The sequence below is a fragment of the Tiliqua scincoides genome, chromosome 12 (genome assembly GCF_035046505.1).
Source record: "Tiliqua scincoides isolate rTilSci1 chromosome 12, rTilSci1.hap2, whole genome shotgun sequence".
NCBI classification, from domain to species: domain Eukaryota; kingdom Metazoa; phylum Chordata; class Lepidosauria; order Squamata; family Scincidae; genus Tiliqua; species Tiliqua scincoides.
The window spans coordinates 13,606,119-13,621,070 of record NC_089832.1 but is presented as its reverse complement, the minus strand read 5'-3'; the positions used below and the strand labels follow the sequence as shown (position 1 = coordinate 13,621,070).

Below are 14,952 nucleotides of genomic sequence, written 5' to 3'. Positions count from 1 at the left end.
TGGATCAGAAGGGAGAGGAGCAGAGGAGATAGCAGGAGGCAGCAGTGATCAGAGATGCCACACCCTTGCTGCTGGGACAACTGTGCATACTCCAGCTGGTGGCACCTTCTCTGGTGGTAGGAGTAGGCAGAAAAGTGGAATCTGCATAGGGGAGTAATAATAATAATAATAATAACTTTATTTTTATCCCGCCTTTCTCCCCAAAGGGACTCAAGGCGGCTTACAACATATAAAAACATAATTTAAAAACAAATAAAAACATATTAACACATCATAAAAAACAGCAGACAGAGTAAAAAATAGGTAAAAAGAGCATAGAGCAGCAGCAAGTCATAAAAGAATCAGGCCTGTAAAAAATATTAAAAGATGTTAAAAAGATGTTAAAAGGCCGAGAACTCAGAAGGCCTGTTTAAACAGAAGGGTCTTCAGGCCTCGCCGAAAGGTCTCAAGAGAGGGAGCCATTCTTAACTCAGGGGGAAGGGAGTTCCATAGCGTTGGTGCCACTACTGAGAAGGCCCTATTTCTTGCAGCCGCCCCACGTACCTCCCTAGGTGGCGGCACTTGTAAAAAGGCCTTCTCTGATGACCTAAGAGGACGAGCCGGATTGTACGGGAGCAGGCGATCTCTAAGATCTTGTACTGGGGGGGGTAGGGAATGGGGAGGAAAAAAAGGTTGATAAGCCCTACGCTTGTTAACTAATCTATTGATTTAAAGCTTACAGCCTTTTTTGTCCTTGGTTCTGCGGTTCCTAGAAGGAACTAAGTTACGGGGTGGTTTGGACTTTCCCTGACCTTTACACCTTTTTAGTTTGAGGAAATGAATTGATTTACTTGAGAATCTGCCCCGTGGTTTGAGAGGTTTTCAAAAGCGCTGTGTTCTGCAGTTCTGTATGTGTTGTTTTTTTTAGGCTCGAATGGCATCACAGTGGCCCCAGAATTATATTAGGTATGTCCCAAAAGTCTAGACCTCTCTTGAATGGAGAGACTGCGCCAACAGTTTTGCTGAATTGAGGCCTCTGCATTTGCCACTTGTGTGTGTGCACTTCTGAGGACTTTTAAGTTTTGGTCCGTTCATTTTAAAAGTATTGTAAACCACTCCAAGGGTTTAGAATGAAAGGAGTCGGACCTTTAAATAAAGTATCAAAATAGGGATAAATGGCAGAAGAAGAAAATACACTTATGAAGAAATTTAAAGATGACAGGCTTTTGTGGTTGCTGTATATAGTCTTAGTAGGAGAGTGGTTATGGGAGGTGCCAGGACAAGGTTTAGAACTGACTGTGACACCCTTGTGGGGTAGGCTGGACTGAGAGACTGCAGCAGGCCCAAAGTCACCCAAGTAAGCTTCATAGCTGGGTGGGGATTTGAACTCAAGTCTTCTGGTTTTGGTCCAAGCCCAATACGTTATCCACCATGTCAAATTATATGTGGCCAATTAGTTCTTTAGTGAAAAGCCTGGTGCTGACTGAGGAAGGAGCAGTCTATCTTTCAGAAATGTGTCATTGAGATAGACAGAGTTGGGCTAATACCTTAGATCAGGGGTGCCCAAACCCCGGCCCTGGGGCCACTTGTGGCCCTCGAGGCCTCTCAGTGTGGCCCTCAGGGAGTCCCCAGTCTCCAATGAGCCTCTGGCCCTCCGGAGATTTGTTGGAGCCCGCACTGGCCCAACGCAACTGCTCTCAGTGTGAGGGCGACTGTTGGACCTCTCGCTTTAGCTGTGGGATGAGGGCTCCCTCCTCTGCTTGTTGTTTCACGTCTGTGTTGCAGCAGGAAAGGCCAGCCTTGCTTTGCGAAAGGCCTTTTATAGGCCTTGAGCTATTGCAAGACCTTCATTCATTCATATAAGTTCATCTTTAATATATTCATTTATGTAAATGTATGTAAATTTATTCAGATTTTAAATGTAAATTAATTCTTTTTTGCCCCGGCCCCCAACACAGTGTCAGAGAGAGGATGTAGCCCTCCTGCTAAAAACTTTGGACGCCCCTGCCTTAGATAAATTCTGATTTATGATAAGATAGGCTGATGAGGCAATACAAAGTTCCAATAACAGGTGTTTGCAGGAAGAACCATACCTTCCATTACAGAGAAGATAGGTTAAAGTCTCAACAATGTATTCATTATATGTGATATAGGAACAAGGAAAAGAATGAAGAAATGTGAATAGAGGAAGAGATTCCTCTATAGAGCATGATTCATGTCACTTCTAGCGTGGCTCTTAAAAGAAGTTAATTAGTAATTCTTGATGATCAGCATCAATATCTATGACCTTTGGTTTGCTCTCATCAGTACAATCAAAAAGTGAAAATCTGGAGAAGCAAGGAGACTTGGATTAGCTCTCGATGCTGAACAGGATTCCATGATGTTGACTTCCAGCATTTCCTTTGCTCTCTTGTTTCTGCTCTCCACCGGCTGGCTGGCTGCACAAGCTACAGAACGTAAGAAAAAAATGGGGGTAGATTTTTTTACATGATTTCCTAGACACAAAAACCAGCAATGATGATGGCAAATGCTTCTCTAGACCTGGATTGATTTAAAAGGGGTTGGTTTCAATCACATAAGAGTTGAAGGCTATATTAGGATTTGTGCATTGTGGTGGTTGGTCTTCTTGCTCAAGAGAAAAAAATATGGATTTTATTTTTGCTTTCTTTTTTTAAACTCTTAGATTAGTGATTCCCAACGTGGGGTACAACTACCCCCAGGGGTACTTGCCAGGACCTTTAGGGGTTCTTGAAAAAGAATTGAATAATGGTGGGAAAAGGCAGGTCTGTATTAGAATGCCTTGCGAAGCTGGCATTAGAATGCCTTGCAGAGGTAATATGAGGGGTACAATTTATAGAAATGGGCTGCCAAGGGGCACACAAGTAAAAAAAAAAATTTGGGGAACCACTGCCTTAGATAATTGATTCTAAAGTGGCAATGCTCACAAGTAGGCTGTGAACTGACCTTCAGTGGCAGTGCCATCACTGTTTTCTTTTTGTCTACCTTTTTTTCGAACCTGGGACAGAGATTTCCAGATGCAAAGGTGGAGGAGGGCTCACCTGATATTTGAGTAGCAGAGATTACTGCAGAAGATACAGTTGTCTTAAGAGCAAGCGCTCCCTGCTGAAAAATCTTTGCATACTAACAACTATTAAGGAAACCACCCCACACACACACACACACACTGTCCTCCTTTTGGGTCTCGTCATCCTCTGAAAAAGAGAGTAAGATGAACACACACACATGCAATTATCTGGGTCCCATGTTTCATTTTGGGATTAAAGGGGGCTCCTGGGGTGGTATAAAATTGAAGCTTTAAAAGGAGGTTTGGTAGAAATATGAAAGAAACCCAGGCAAGTTGTCATAGACTAGTAACCATGGAGCAATGTAATTAAAGATAGCAAGCTACTCTGGGTTCTCTGGTAGCCAAATAGAGGAAATGTGGGTGTGGGTTTTTTACAGGTGAAATATAAGGGAAAAGGTTTGCTTGCTTTCTCTTTAGACTCCTGGGAAAAGGAAGCTTTTAATAAGTACAGCCAGGGATAGAATTTTTATGCAAAAGAGTATTCAACTGTATATTTATTTCCATGATGATGAAGATGAAGCAGGTGGTTGGACTACATGGCCTTGGACTTCCAACTCTATAATTCTATCATGTTATTAAAAAGCAAAATAAGAGTCTCTACCTTGCCACTTCCTTTTCCTCCACACTTCCCCTTCTCCATAACCCTCTTCCTTTTCAAATCTAGGGAGTAGAAGGAGGAAAAGAGCGGCAGAGGTAGGCTGGCAGTAGCTGCCAGTCCACCACCTGAGGTGACTGCTGCATTTGGCCTCCTGGATAGCCTGTCTGGGCTATCCAGAAAGGAAGGCCATTCCCAAGATCACACATGCTGTGGCATGCGCACAATCCCAGTCGAAAAAACAGAGAAAATATGTTTTTGCTCCAGAATGGCGGTTAGATGCATGGGCACAATAAATGAATTACTCAGCCAAGATGGCTTATGCCAGGGGACAGCCTGTATTTCTTGCAGCAGAGGCTGCTGGGATGAGGCCCTTAAAATGGAGAGGGAGAGAGATTGTTTGATACAGCTTAACTTTTTTATCTGTTTACAGCCAGTTGTACTGGCATTGCTGACTTTGAAAACTGCCAAGGCGATACAGCTGATTTCTGCCCAAAAGGGATTTCCTGCGGTTGTAAAGATGAAATGCCTTTTTGCAAGTAAGTCCTTTCTTTATTTTTTATATATTTTGAGAGTCGGGGAGCTTGGGAGCTTGGGAGGATGGAAAGTGTGGCTTGGCCACAAGCTCAAGAATGGCCAAATTCTCACACTTGGGGCAGTGCTGGTATCAGATTCATGGAGGGCCACGGCCAGGGATCTTAGTGGGCCCCCTTAGTTATGGGGGAATTGGACAGCCATGTTGGTGGCTGCCATCTTTCTCTACCTATAATTCAATTCCTCTTGGCATCCTGTCTAGAGATCACCATCCTTTCCCGCCAAGGCTTCAAGGGGCAGCCATAGTGGGACTTTTGATGACCCAAGTTAACCAACCCTTGATACCAGCCCCGAGCTGGAGATCCACCTGAATTGATCTGCTGGTGCTGGTGCCTGTTCATACGCTTCTCAAAGTGAACATTCATGAATGTTCATACACTTCTCAAAGGAGCTTTCTTATAATACCAAGGGAGGATTATGGGACTTTTCATCTTGGGTGCCAGAGCTGATCTTGGGCCAGTTCTGGCAGGTAGGGCAGAATGTGGGAAGGTAAATCAGGGCTGGTTCAGCACCTGCTGCCTGGAGGCTTCTTTTGCTCTTAAATTTGAATTGTAAATGTTGGAGACACTCAATGAAGAACCTAAGTGTGTGACCATCCCCAGTCATCCTTTCCTAGCAATAAAGGAAACCGGAGCCTGCCACTACCCCATCTCACTCCCTCCACCTGTTGCAGAGACAGTATCCCAGTCCGAGGTTTAGAATCCAGAGGCCAGCTGTACTTTTTTCTTGTTGCAAATACTATTTCCACGTTTGCTTGCTTTATCTTGTCTGCAGGTGCCCTTCCTACCGGGTCAAGTGGGAAAATTACTGGTACATGGGTCCGAAATGTGACCAACTTTGGAGCACTCTGGACTTGATCATCATCTCTTCCCTGCCTGCAGTGACACTGGCTGCAGTTGTGGGTGTTTCAATGCAATGGATCATGTATTGCTGCAACAAACGGAAGAAAAAACCGAGAGGACCTGGGTAAGTCTCTTTCAGATGCAGTGGAAATTCTCCCACTCAGGTTGTCATATTAAAACCCTTGGTTTTTTCAATTTTCAGAGTCAGTTATTACATCTTTTCAGTGAAGGCTCCTGCACTTCCTGCGTGCGCTTCCATTCATTGAGTTTAATGAGATTTACTTCTGAGTAAGAAGACAGAGGATGAGGCCATGTGAATCTCAAATGGAGAATGTGAAGTACAGGGGTCCCTGTATAAAATAGGAAGGTTTCAGCCCCATAATAGAAATCAAAGGGCAAGTGGCTGGTTTAAATTAAACATCAGGGTGGATACCCTTTGACTGATGGTTTATGGCTTTCTTGAGTTTTTCTGAACAGGGAGATTCCATCAAACAGGGAGACCATGTGATGGAATGAGTCATCTAGATACCTAGGGAGATCAGTCAAGCTTACAGTCCCCTGCCTTCAGTCTGAACTATGTCACCCAGGAGAAAACGTTCAATATGGGACTGTTCTTTACTTGCAGACTAGCTCTTGGGTATTGGGCTGTAAAGGAAACATATGTGTACTTAAAAAAAAAAAACGCATTTAGGAATGTTGAAAACCAGTAATTGTAGGCACTGAAGGGATGGAATAGTCTGGATTCTGTGTCTGGATTCAGCAGCTTGTCAGGCTGTATGCAAAGTTAAACCAGTGCTCCATCATAAGAACATAAGAACATATACCATACTGACCTAGATGGACCAATGGTTTCTAGCAATATTTGGGGGCTTTGTGTATTCTACAAAAGCCCTGATTGGCAGCATCTCTCATTTCAGGCATAGACTGTTCCTAACTCTGTCGCCTTAAATTATTTGACGTGGAGATGCAGGGAACTGAACCTGAGACTTTCCTGCCTGCGCCCTGCCACCGAGTTACAGACCCTTCCTATTAAACCTGTGATATTATGCTGTTTGTGCATCATATTTAATATACTGGAACTCTGAAGACCGATGCCTTGAGCCAGTGAGGGCAATGTCTGCACAGAAGGAAACTTCTGTGTGTGGGTTAATTGCTAGATCATAAGCTTTATGTGCCAAGGATGATGGCTGTACAGTTCTTAGAAACTGCAAATATAGCCATGAACAGGGCTGCCTCCCCCCACAAGGCAGACTGATAAAGTTGCATCAGGGGCAGATTGGTGGGGTGCCCTCTTTCATTTGCTTATCTGCCTCTACAGCTCCTCCTCTTCTTAGATTGAAAAAGAGAGGACGAAGGGACAGAGGAAGTGTGGAAGACAGTGGTGAGCTAGACCATCTCCGTGCCCACCAGTTTCCTCCACTTTTCCTCTTCTTGTTTGTCCCCCTCTCCAATCCAATCGATGGGTCAAGAGGTTGTCACGTCATCAGGTAAGGGAGGGCAGCATTTGGTACACCTCGCAGGACCAAGACCTCCTAAGGTGGTGTTATAAACAGAGATGGGTGCAGATGTAATATTTAGAGTGTAAATCACCTGTGGAGGGGCATATAGGGTAAAATTAAGCCCCACCATCTCACCTCCCTTGAAAAACCAGAAAAAAAGGGCAGCCACAGAAAGTGTAAACTGAATTTCTGGAGGTCAAGGCAAATGTTGTCCAATGTATAGATTTCACAGAGACAAACAATAGTTTATTTCACATTTATGCTCCTATCTTATACATATTTCTCTAAAGGACTGTAAATTGAGGCAAAGCACACATGAGTATAAAAACCGAATCCACTGGAAAACAGCTTCAGGGACTAGCACTTTGCAGGGACATTTACATTATTTGCACGTTCATTGCCCATATTGCTTCTTAAATAACTACAGCAGTGTTTCGCAAACTGTGAGTCAGGACCACTAGGTGGGTCGCAAACCAATTTCAGGTGGGACCCCATTCGTTTAAATGTGTATTTTATTTTGAACATAGTAGACTTGATGTTACTGTGGAATATGGCTGCATTTGGAAAAATGTTCCTGGTCTGTACTTTTCACAGGCTACTATGTATATGCTTTTAACAATGATGATAGTCGATCATGATAGTCAATGGGGCTTAATCCCAGGTAAATGTGGATAAGATTGCAGTCTTTGGAAGATCAACAATTGCTTGGGAGGGTTCTTTATTTTAAATTTTTTTAAAACTTATGCTTATTGTAAACTTTTATTTTAATTGCTTAATTCATTAGATTTGGTTTTGTCATATGGGGGGTGTTAAAAATTGTCCTGCTTGATGATGTCCCTTCTGACCATGACATCACATCCAGGTCAGTGACATCACTTCTGGTGGGTCCCAACTGGTTATCATTCTGAAAAGTGGATCCCTGTTCTGAAAGGTTTAAGAATCACTGAACTACAGACATGAAAATGTTCATTCCCATCCAACACTCCACTCCAATAGACACGGAGCTCCAGAAGTGGGGGGCACTCACTTATACACTGGGATTTTAGTAGAATCTAAACATATGCAAGAAATATTTTTTTTTTTAAATGACACACAAACATCTCTTTCAGCACTCCTCCAAGCCAAGTGAGAGCACAAGCACAGCCTATCCCAGAATATGTTCCTAACCTTGCTGATGACCCAAGATACGCCATTCCACAAAAAGGTGTAAAGGTAATTTTTTTTAATTAATTAATTTAGGGGGGGGTGTTGTGGCTGTGGATTTATTATGATTATTTTTTATTATTTTGTAAAGGAAATTTTTGAAAGATGCTTTGTTCTCACCAGTAGATGGCACTGTTTGATTTTAGAAATATATCCCTGTTGTGTGTGGTAACTGGGTACCTGTCGCTGAAAGCTATTTTCACTATGCATGTCGACTCTGAAATGAGCTCTATGGTGTTAGGTTAGGCTTACTCCCAGGAAAGGGTGCATAGGATTGCAGCCTTAGTTTAGTTAGTGACTACTAAGGCTGCAGTAAGGCTACCTTGGTGGAAGTCCCACTAAACTCAGTGGAACTATGGAGGAGGCATGCCTAGATTGGATGTCAGTGATGACTAAGGGCCCAATCCTATCCAACTTTCCAGTGCCAATACAGCCCTGAGGTAAGAGAAGAAACATTCCCTTACCTTGAAGGGACCTTTGTGGCTGCACCTCCACTGCAGGATGCCCCGTTGGCACATCTGCGTTGGCCCTGGAAAGTTGGATAGGATTGGCCTGTAAGGCTGCAATCCTATACACACTTTCCTGGGAGTAAATTCCATTGAATGCAGTGAGACTGCTGAGCAGATATGCATACAGTGTGCTCAAAGTCCCACTAAAATCAATGGGACTATTGTTCTTAGTTGTGACCAGATAAAGCTGAGTGTGCAACCCACAGTATCTGTGCTCTGTTCTAATGAAGCATGGTACAATTTTGCCTGTTGGAGATGGAGATGCCTTTGTGACATACTGTTAACTGTGCACATAAGTTCAACTGCAGCCAGTTATGTCACGAGGGTTTGTGTCACCCGGGATGGGAGGCTAGTGCGTCACCCCCATGATGGACCTCCAGTGGGTAGGGCAATGCCCTGGGCAGTGGGTGTGATGATGTACCATTGCCCTGTACCACTGGTTTTTATGGCTATAACTTTTGATGGTGGTTGGGTTCATTGCATTCTGCATGAAATTACACATGGAATGATATATAACATGACGGTATTATTCGAAAATACCAAGACTAAATACTAAAAATTTTTGGCCAGTAGTGGTGCCACCTCCCCGTGCGCATTATCTTGCATGGCCTGCAGTCCCTGAACATCCCTAGCAACGCCACTGACTATTTGGGTTTCAGCCCCTTCTTCTAGGCTTCCAGGCATTAAATATCTGAGTGGGAGACGCATGCACCGTAATCCTTACGCTGAGGGCTTAGCGCTGCGAGTACCCCTTCTCCTGGGTTTCCAGATGTTAAAAACATCTGAGTGGAGAACACAAGTATCTTGACTTTCATGCTCAGGCACGTGGTTTACTTTCCACTCCTGTTGTGTATTTGTTTTTTGGGGTACAGAATGCTGGCGCTGCACCAAATTTTAAATTCCCCCAAATCTCGCTCCAATACCAACCTGATGCCGAGGTCCAGCCGCTCCCTGTTAGAGACTTCAGGTAGGACGTCCTTTTGTGAGCTTTAATTTTTGGCCTCCTTTTCACATTTTCTCTGTGTCAGAAGATAAAATGCTTACAGAATTGAGTGATGATGGCTTTTACAGACATTCAATGAGCTTGGGAGAGTCAGAATAATAATGTCTACCATTTGACTGATGGTTTCTGAGTGCACAAAGCTATCCACATGTATTACTGTGAAGTTAGCCTTGCAGCATTCCTTCATGCAAGTGTTTTAGCTCCATAATGCAGATGGGGAAGACTGAGTCCAAGACGCAGGATCCCCCTCACTCATAGGCTATATTCCCTAAGGGGACTATGCCAGTCCGCTGACCCCTTCGGCAGTTGGACAGTGTCACAAATGTCTCCATGTTGCATGGAGCTTGACTGGAAGGTGTGTGGCTGCACACCTGATTGTGAACAGTGCTTCTAGACTCACAAGTTGTATTGAGTTTAGTGAGATAGGGCCCAAACCTATACAACTTTCCAGTGCTAATGCAGCCACAATGCAGCCCCGAGGTAAGGGAACAAACATTGAGAAGGACTCCATGACTCCCCCCCCACCCCAGCTGCAGGATTCAGTATGTGCTCTATTGGCATGGCTGCATCAGTGCTGGAAAACTGGATAGGACTGGACCTTTAGAACTGGAATCTTCCCAGATGGGCATTTGCCTTACTTAGCAGTAATATTTTCTTATTATCGTGTTGGGCTGTGTGTTTCTATTGCTGTTTATCTAACTACTGTACCTATTTATTATGTTTTTATGTATTTAATTACATTTAATGTAAGTTTTTTTGTCTTATGTATTTTAATCTTGTAAGCTGCTTTGATCTTTTTTTAAGGAAAAGTGGGGTATAAATCTTTTAAATAAATAAATACTTGTCTATATATTGTCTATATATTTTTAACCTTTTTTAAACAAAGCATTTAATTTTATTGTGATAGCTATATTCCATCGCAACCATTGAGAAAAGCCATTTCAGTAAACAGCAGTGCTTTGGGGAACCAGCCTCCTCCAGTCCAGCCGCTTAGTTATTGGGGAAGCAAGTTACCCAATGTGGATTACGAAGAAGAAAATCCATTCACTGCTGTCGCCATGCAACAGATTACTGTATGTACAAACAACCTCACTTATACAAGGGGCTGTTATTTGATCAACAAAACATGGAGATGAATCTCAAGGGTCGGCAATCAAAAGGTGGTGTCTCCAGTTCCCACTAATTCAATGGAATCCCAACCCTATGCCCAACCTATCTTGACACCAAAGAGGACAGAATGACTGGGAGGGGATCAAAAGTCTTCTCAACATGCACCCTGCTCAATCCTAGCCACTAAATCACAGAGAAATTACCACAGGGCCATTTGCTGTCTCCAGGATAGTGCTGAAAGGGGGCCATATTCCTTGCAGGGACAGTTGCTCTGTTGGTTAAAACACTAGGTAGGCTTTACAAATCAAAGGGAAAGCTTTTGGGGATGAAAATGGAACAAGCAAAAAGGCAGACACTCCATTCTGTACTTGAGAGCAAGAGGCCAAGTTCAAAATAAAGCAAAACAGTGTCTAAGAAAGACTTCCCTGCCTGAACAAGTTCAGCTTCCTCCTGGCATGGGTGGGAAAGATCTTCCTACAGTTAACTCTTTCCTAGCTGGACAGCCTCATAGCTTGCATCTTGATTTGGCTGGTGTTTTGCAAAGCCCAGTTCACTGCTTACAACTCTCACATGTCTTGCTGTGGCCACTCCTGCTGGGTGGCTCTCATTTATCCCATTTTTGGCACCTTACCCCCACAAGCTCTGATATATTTGTTTTCAAATTAACGGAAGGTTCAAGGTCCCACTCCCAAATCAGGTGAGCAAACTGCTAAGTGTGTGAGCTACATTTCCATTAAGGCTGTGGTTTTCTGGTGATGCCAGGCAGTCATGGGACTCCAGTTTACATCTGAAAGCTCAAGGCTATTGTGGTATGAACCTAGAGCTCTGGTTTGAATGTTCCATCCTAGGTCAGCTTCAGGGTACACAGAGAGGTGTCTTTGGGGAGGAAGGAGAGGAGTGTTCTCTCCCTATTGGTCCTCTCTTTTTACCCAATTGCAAACATTCATGACACAGAAGGATAAATTCTTTCATCACTGTGGACTAGTGTTGGCAAGTCCAGCTGGATGGCTCTCAAATCCATCAAATCCAAGCTAGAATATCGAATCCCTAGCTGCCCTAGGAACTGGAACACTGGCACAAACTTATTCCCTTTTTTTCCTTTCCTTTCCAGAACTCTGACATACCAGCACTTCCTCGGCCCAGCTACAGCAGCCCTCAACCCGCAAATTATCGGAATGCCGAAAGGGGTGGAAATCCCTATAAGTTTGGGCGCCCGCAGAATGTAACTAGCGGCTTTTAACAAACGTGGACCTTGTATGGAATGGTGTTCGTACGAATGGTTTCAGTGTAGTCTTCACATTAAAGCAAAACAAAATTAACTTCCTAAAGACTTGATTTGCAGTAAAAGATGCTCACCGTCTTTTACTGTCATATAGAGTTGCATCTTTCTATGAAGATGCAGCAAGTATTTCATCAGCAGGCCCTTGTGTAAGATCAGAAATTCTTTTAGCAAGCATGCACCTTTTCCTGGAGAAAACTGCCTCAACATCACACAGTTTGGATTTCTGTAATACTCCAATCAATGGTAACTCCTCTTTTTTAATTTCCAAATTCAACTGCTCCTGCCAACCATCATGTATCTTGCTGCTAACAATGGCTTCTGTAACTCTCAGCCTTAAATAGTTGGGTAGCTATCCCCAAAGTTTATTCTCCCCTACAAAATCCCTGTAAAGGGTCTTGCTGTTCCATTTTCCAGATGGGAAACTGAGACTGAGAGAATGTGATATCCTAAGGTCAAGGAATCCCTCAATTTGGAGATTACTTTCCCATTTGTGCATCCAACTCTCCATTCCACCAGATAAAAACCAAAGAACAGGAAAAGCCTCTCACTGGCATAGTTTACCCAACTTGTGCAGTCAATTCAGTCTGTTTTTGCAGCACAAAAGAGCTCCCCGCTGGTTGACAGAGAATGCATGGCATACAATATGCTTCTTGTTCTCATTTCCAGTTCTACAGCTAAGAACAAAAGCAATTAAGAACACATTCACCGATTCCCAAAATTGGTTTCCTGCAATTTAGGGGCATATTCTCATTCTCTGCCTCGCTCCTTACCCTGCTGAACAGTGAAAAAGAAAGTGACCTGTTGTAAACAAGAGCTGAAGCTGCAAGTTAAATGAAGCACACATGGATAGACTTTTATTTTTGCATTGTATACATTGGAATTGAAGCTTCATAATTTGCAGTGGAGAAGAAAGCAGCAGCATTGTACAATCACAAACCTTACTTCCTGTAAGTTATGTCCTTGTGTCCTATCTTTGTGTCTGTCCCAATCCTATGCATGTCTCTTGGGCGTAAGTCCAACAGAACTCTGGGTCCAAGCCCATCTAACTTTCAGTGCTGACGCAGCTGTGCCAATAGGGCATACGCTGTATCCTGCAATGGAGGGGGCCTTCACTGAGGCCCCTTCAAGGTAAGGAAACATTTATTCCCTTACCTACAGGGCTGCAGTGGCACTGGATGGTTGGGTGACATTGGGCCCTCAGTAAGTTTTACTTTTAAGTAAATGTTTGCATTCTTGAATTCCAAATTTCACAGTTGCCGATTATTTCAGTACGTCCGTAAAAAAAATAAACATTTTGCTCATTTGACTGTGTTCCCTAGAAGTTTGTGCATCAGATATATTGGAAGTGAAAGTTTGGAGAACAAACTGGAAAAAGTTGAAAAGCAGAAATATTTTTATATGAAAGGTCCAAAGAAACTTATGGTGAAATGAATGGGTTTGTCTTTAAAGTCTTTAAAGTAAAGGTCTTGGTTGCATTTGCTGCAGCATACAAATCTGACTGCTCCTTGAAGACATATTTTCAGGCACATGAGAAATGGATGAGAACCTTGTATCATGGGGGATTAGGAGATTAGGATGTATGTACAGGTTAGGAGATCTGTACATACAACAGGAATTCTACAGTAGCAGCTGCAGTCTGAAATATGTTTTTGATACTCTAAAATTGATGTGTTTGTTTTTTATTACTTATGACAAACAACTCTGCAGAAAAAGGTTTCAGTGCACCAAAAGCAAGATGTTTTTTTTCTTAAAAGTAGCACTTAAAAATTTCACAAGAACACACAAAGATCTTATTCTCCATGTTCATTCAGTGCCCTCCCGTTTTCTATTGTTTGATCATTCTTTTTCACACACAAGCTGTGTGTCTGAACTGAATATAATAAAATATAATCCAGACTCACAAAGAGAGTCTGGTCCAACAAGAAGCTGACGGAACATACCAAGATCCAGGTCTACAGAGCTTGCGTCCTGAGTACACTTCTGTACTGCAGCGAGTCATGGACTCTTCGCTCACAACAGGAGAGGAAACTGAGCGCTTTCCACATGCGCTGCCTCCGACGCATCCTCGGCATCACCTGGCAGGACAAAGTTCCAAACAACACAGTCCTGGAACGTGCTGGAATCCCTAGCATGTATTCACTGCTGAAACAGAGACGCCTGCGTTGGCTTGGTCATGTCGTGAGAATGGATGATGGCCGGATCCCAAAGGATCTCCTCTATGGAGAACTCGTGCAAGGAAAGCGCCCTACAGGTAGACCACAGCTGCGATACAAGGACATCTGCAAGAGGGATCTGAAGGCCTTAGGGATGGACCTCAACAAGTGGGAAACCCTGGCCTCTGAGCGACCCGCTTGGAGGCAGGCTGTGCAGCATGGCCTTTCCCAGTTTGAAGAGACACTTTGCCAACAGTCTGAGGCTAAGAGGCAAAGAAGGAAGGCCCATAGCCAGGGACAGACCAGGGACAGACTGCACTTGCTCCCGGTGTGGAAGGGATTGTCACTCCCGGATTGGCCTTTTTAGCCACACTAGACGCTGTGCCAGAACCACCTTTCAGAGCGCGATACCATAGTCTTTCGAGACTGAAGGTTGCCAATACAAGGAATATTGTTTTATATTATTGTATTATAAAATTCTGTACTTAAATTGTATTGCAAATGTGTTTTGTATATTGTTATTAGTGACTAATAACATTAATATACAAATAAACACATTTTCAGTACAACTTAAGTGCAGAATTATAATACAATAATATAATACAAAATTATAATAGAGCAATTATTGTCTAGTATAATATGTAGTACATATATATTATAGTATTGGCAACCTTCAGTCTCGAAAGACTATGGTATCGCGCTCTGAAAGGTGGTTCTGGCACAGCGTCTAGTGTGGCTGAAAAGGCCAATCCGGGAGTGACAATCCCTTCCACACCAGGAGCAAGTGCAGTCTGTCCCTGGTCTGTCTCCCTGGCTATGGGCCTTCCTTCTTTGCCTCTTAGCCTCAGACTGTTGGCAAAGTGTCTCTTCAAACTGGGAAAGGCCATGCTGCACAGCCTGCCTCCAAGCGGGCCGCTCAGAGGCCAGGGTTTCCCACTTGTTGAGGTCCATCCCTAAGGCCTTCAGATCCCTCTTGCAGATGTCCTTGTATCGCAGCTGTGGTCTACCTGTAGGGCGCTTTCCTTGCACGAGTTCTCCATAGAGGAGATCCTTTGGGATCCGGCCATCATCCATTCTCACGACATGACCAAGCCAACG

The 14,952-nt window shown here is 43.5% G+C and overlaps 1 long non-coding RNA gene across 1 annotated transcript; it reads left to right on the top strand.

Moving 5' to 3' along the window:
* The first annotated feature begins 5,161 nt into the window (after positions 1-5,161).
* LOC136663173 (uncharacterized) lies at positions 5,162-10,704 on the top strand. The gene is made up of 4 exons (XR_010795019.1): positions 5,162-5,219; positions 7,704-7,806; positions 9,179-9,273; positions 10,217-10,704. It is a non-coding gene; the product is annotated as an uncharacterized lncRNA (long non-coding RNA).
* The last annotated feature ends 4,248 nt before the right edge of the window (positions 10,705-14,952 follow it).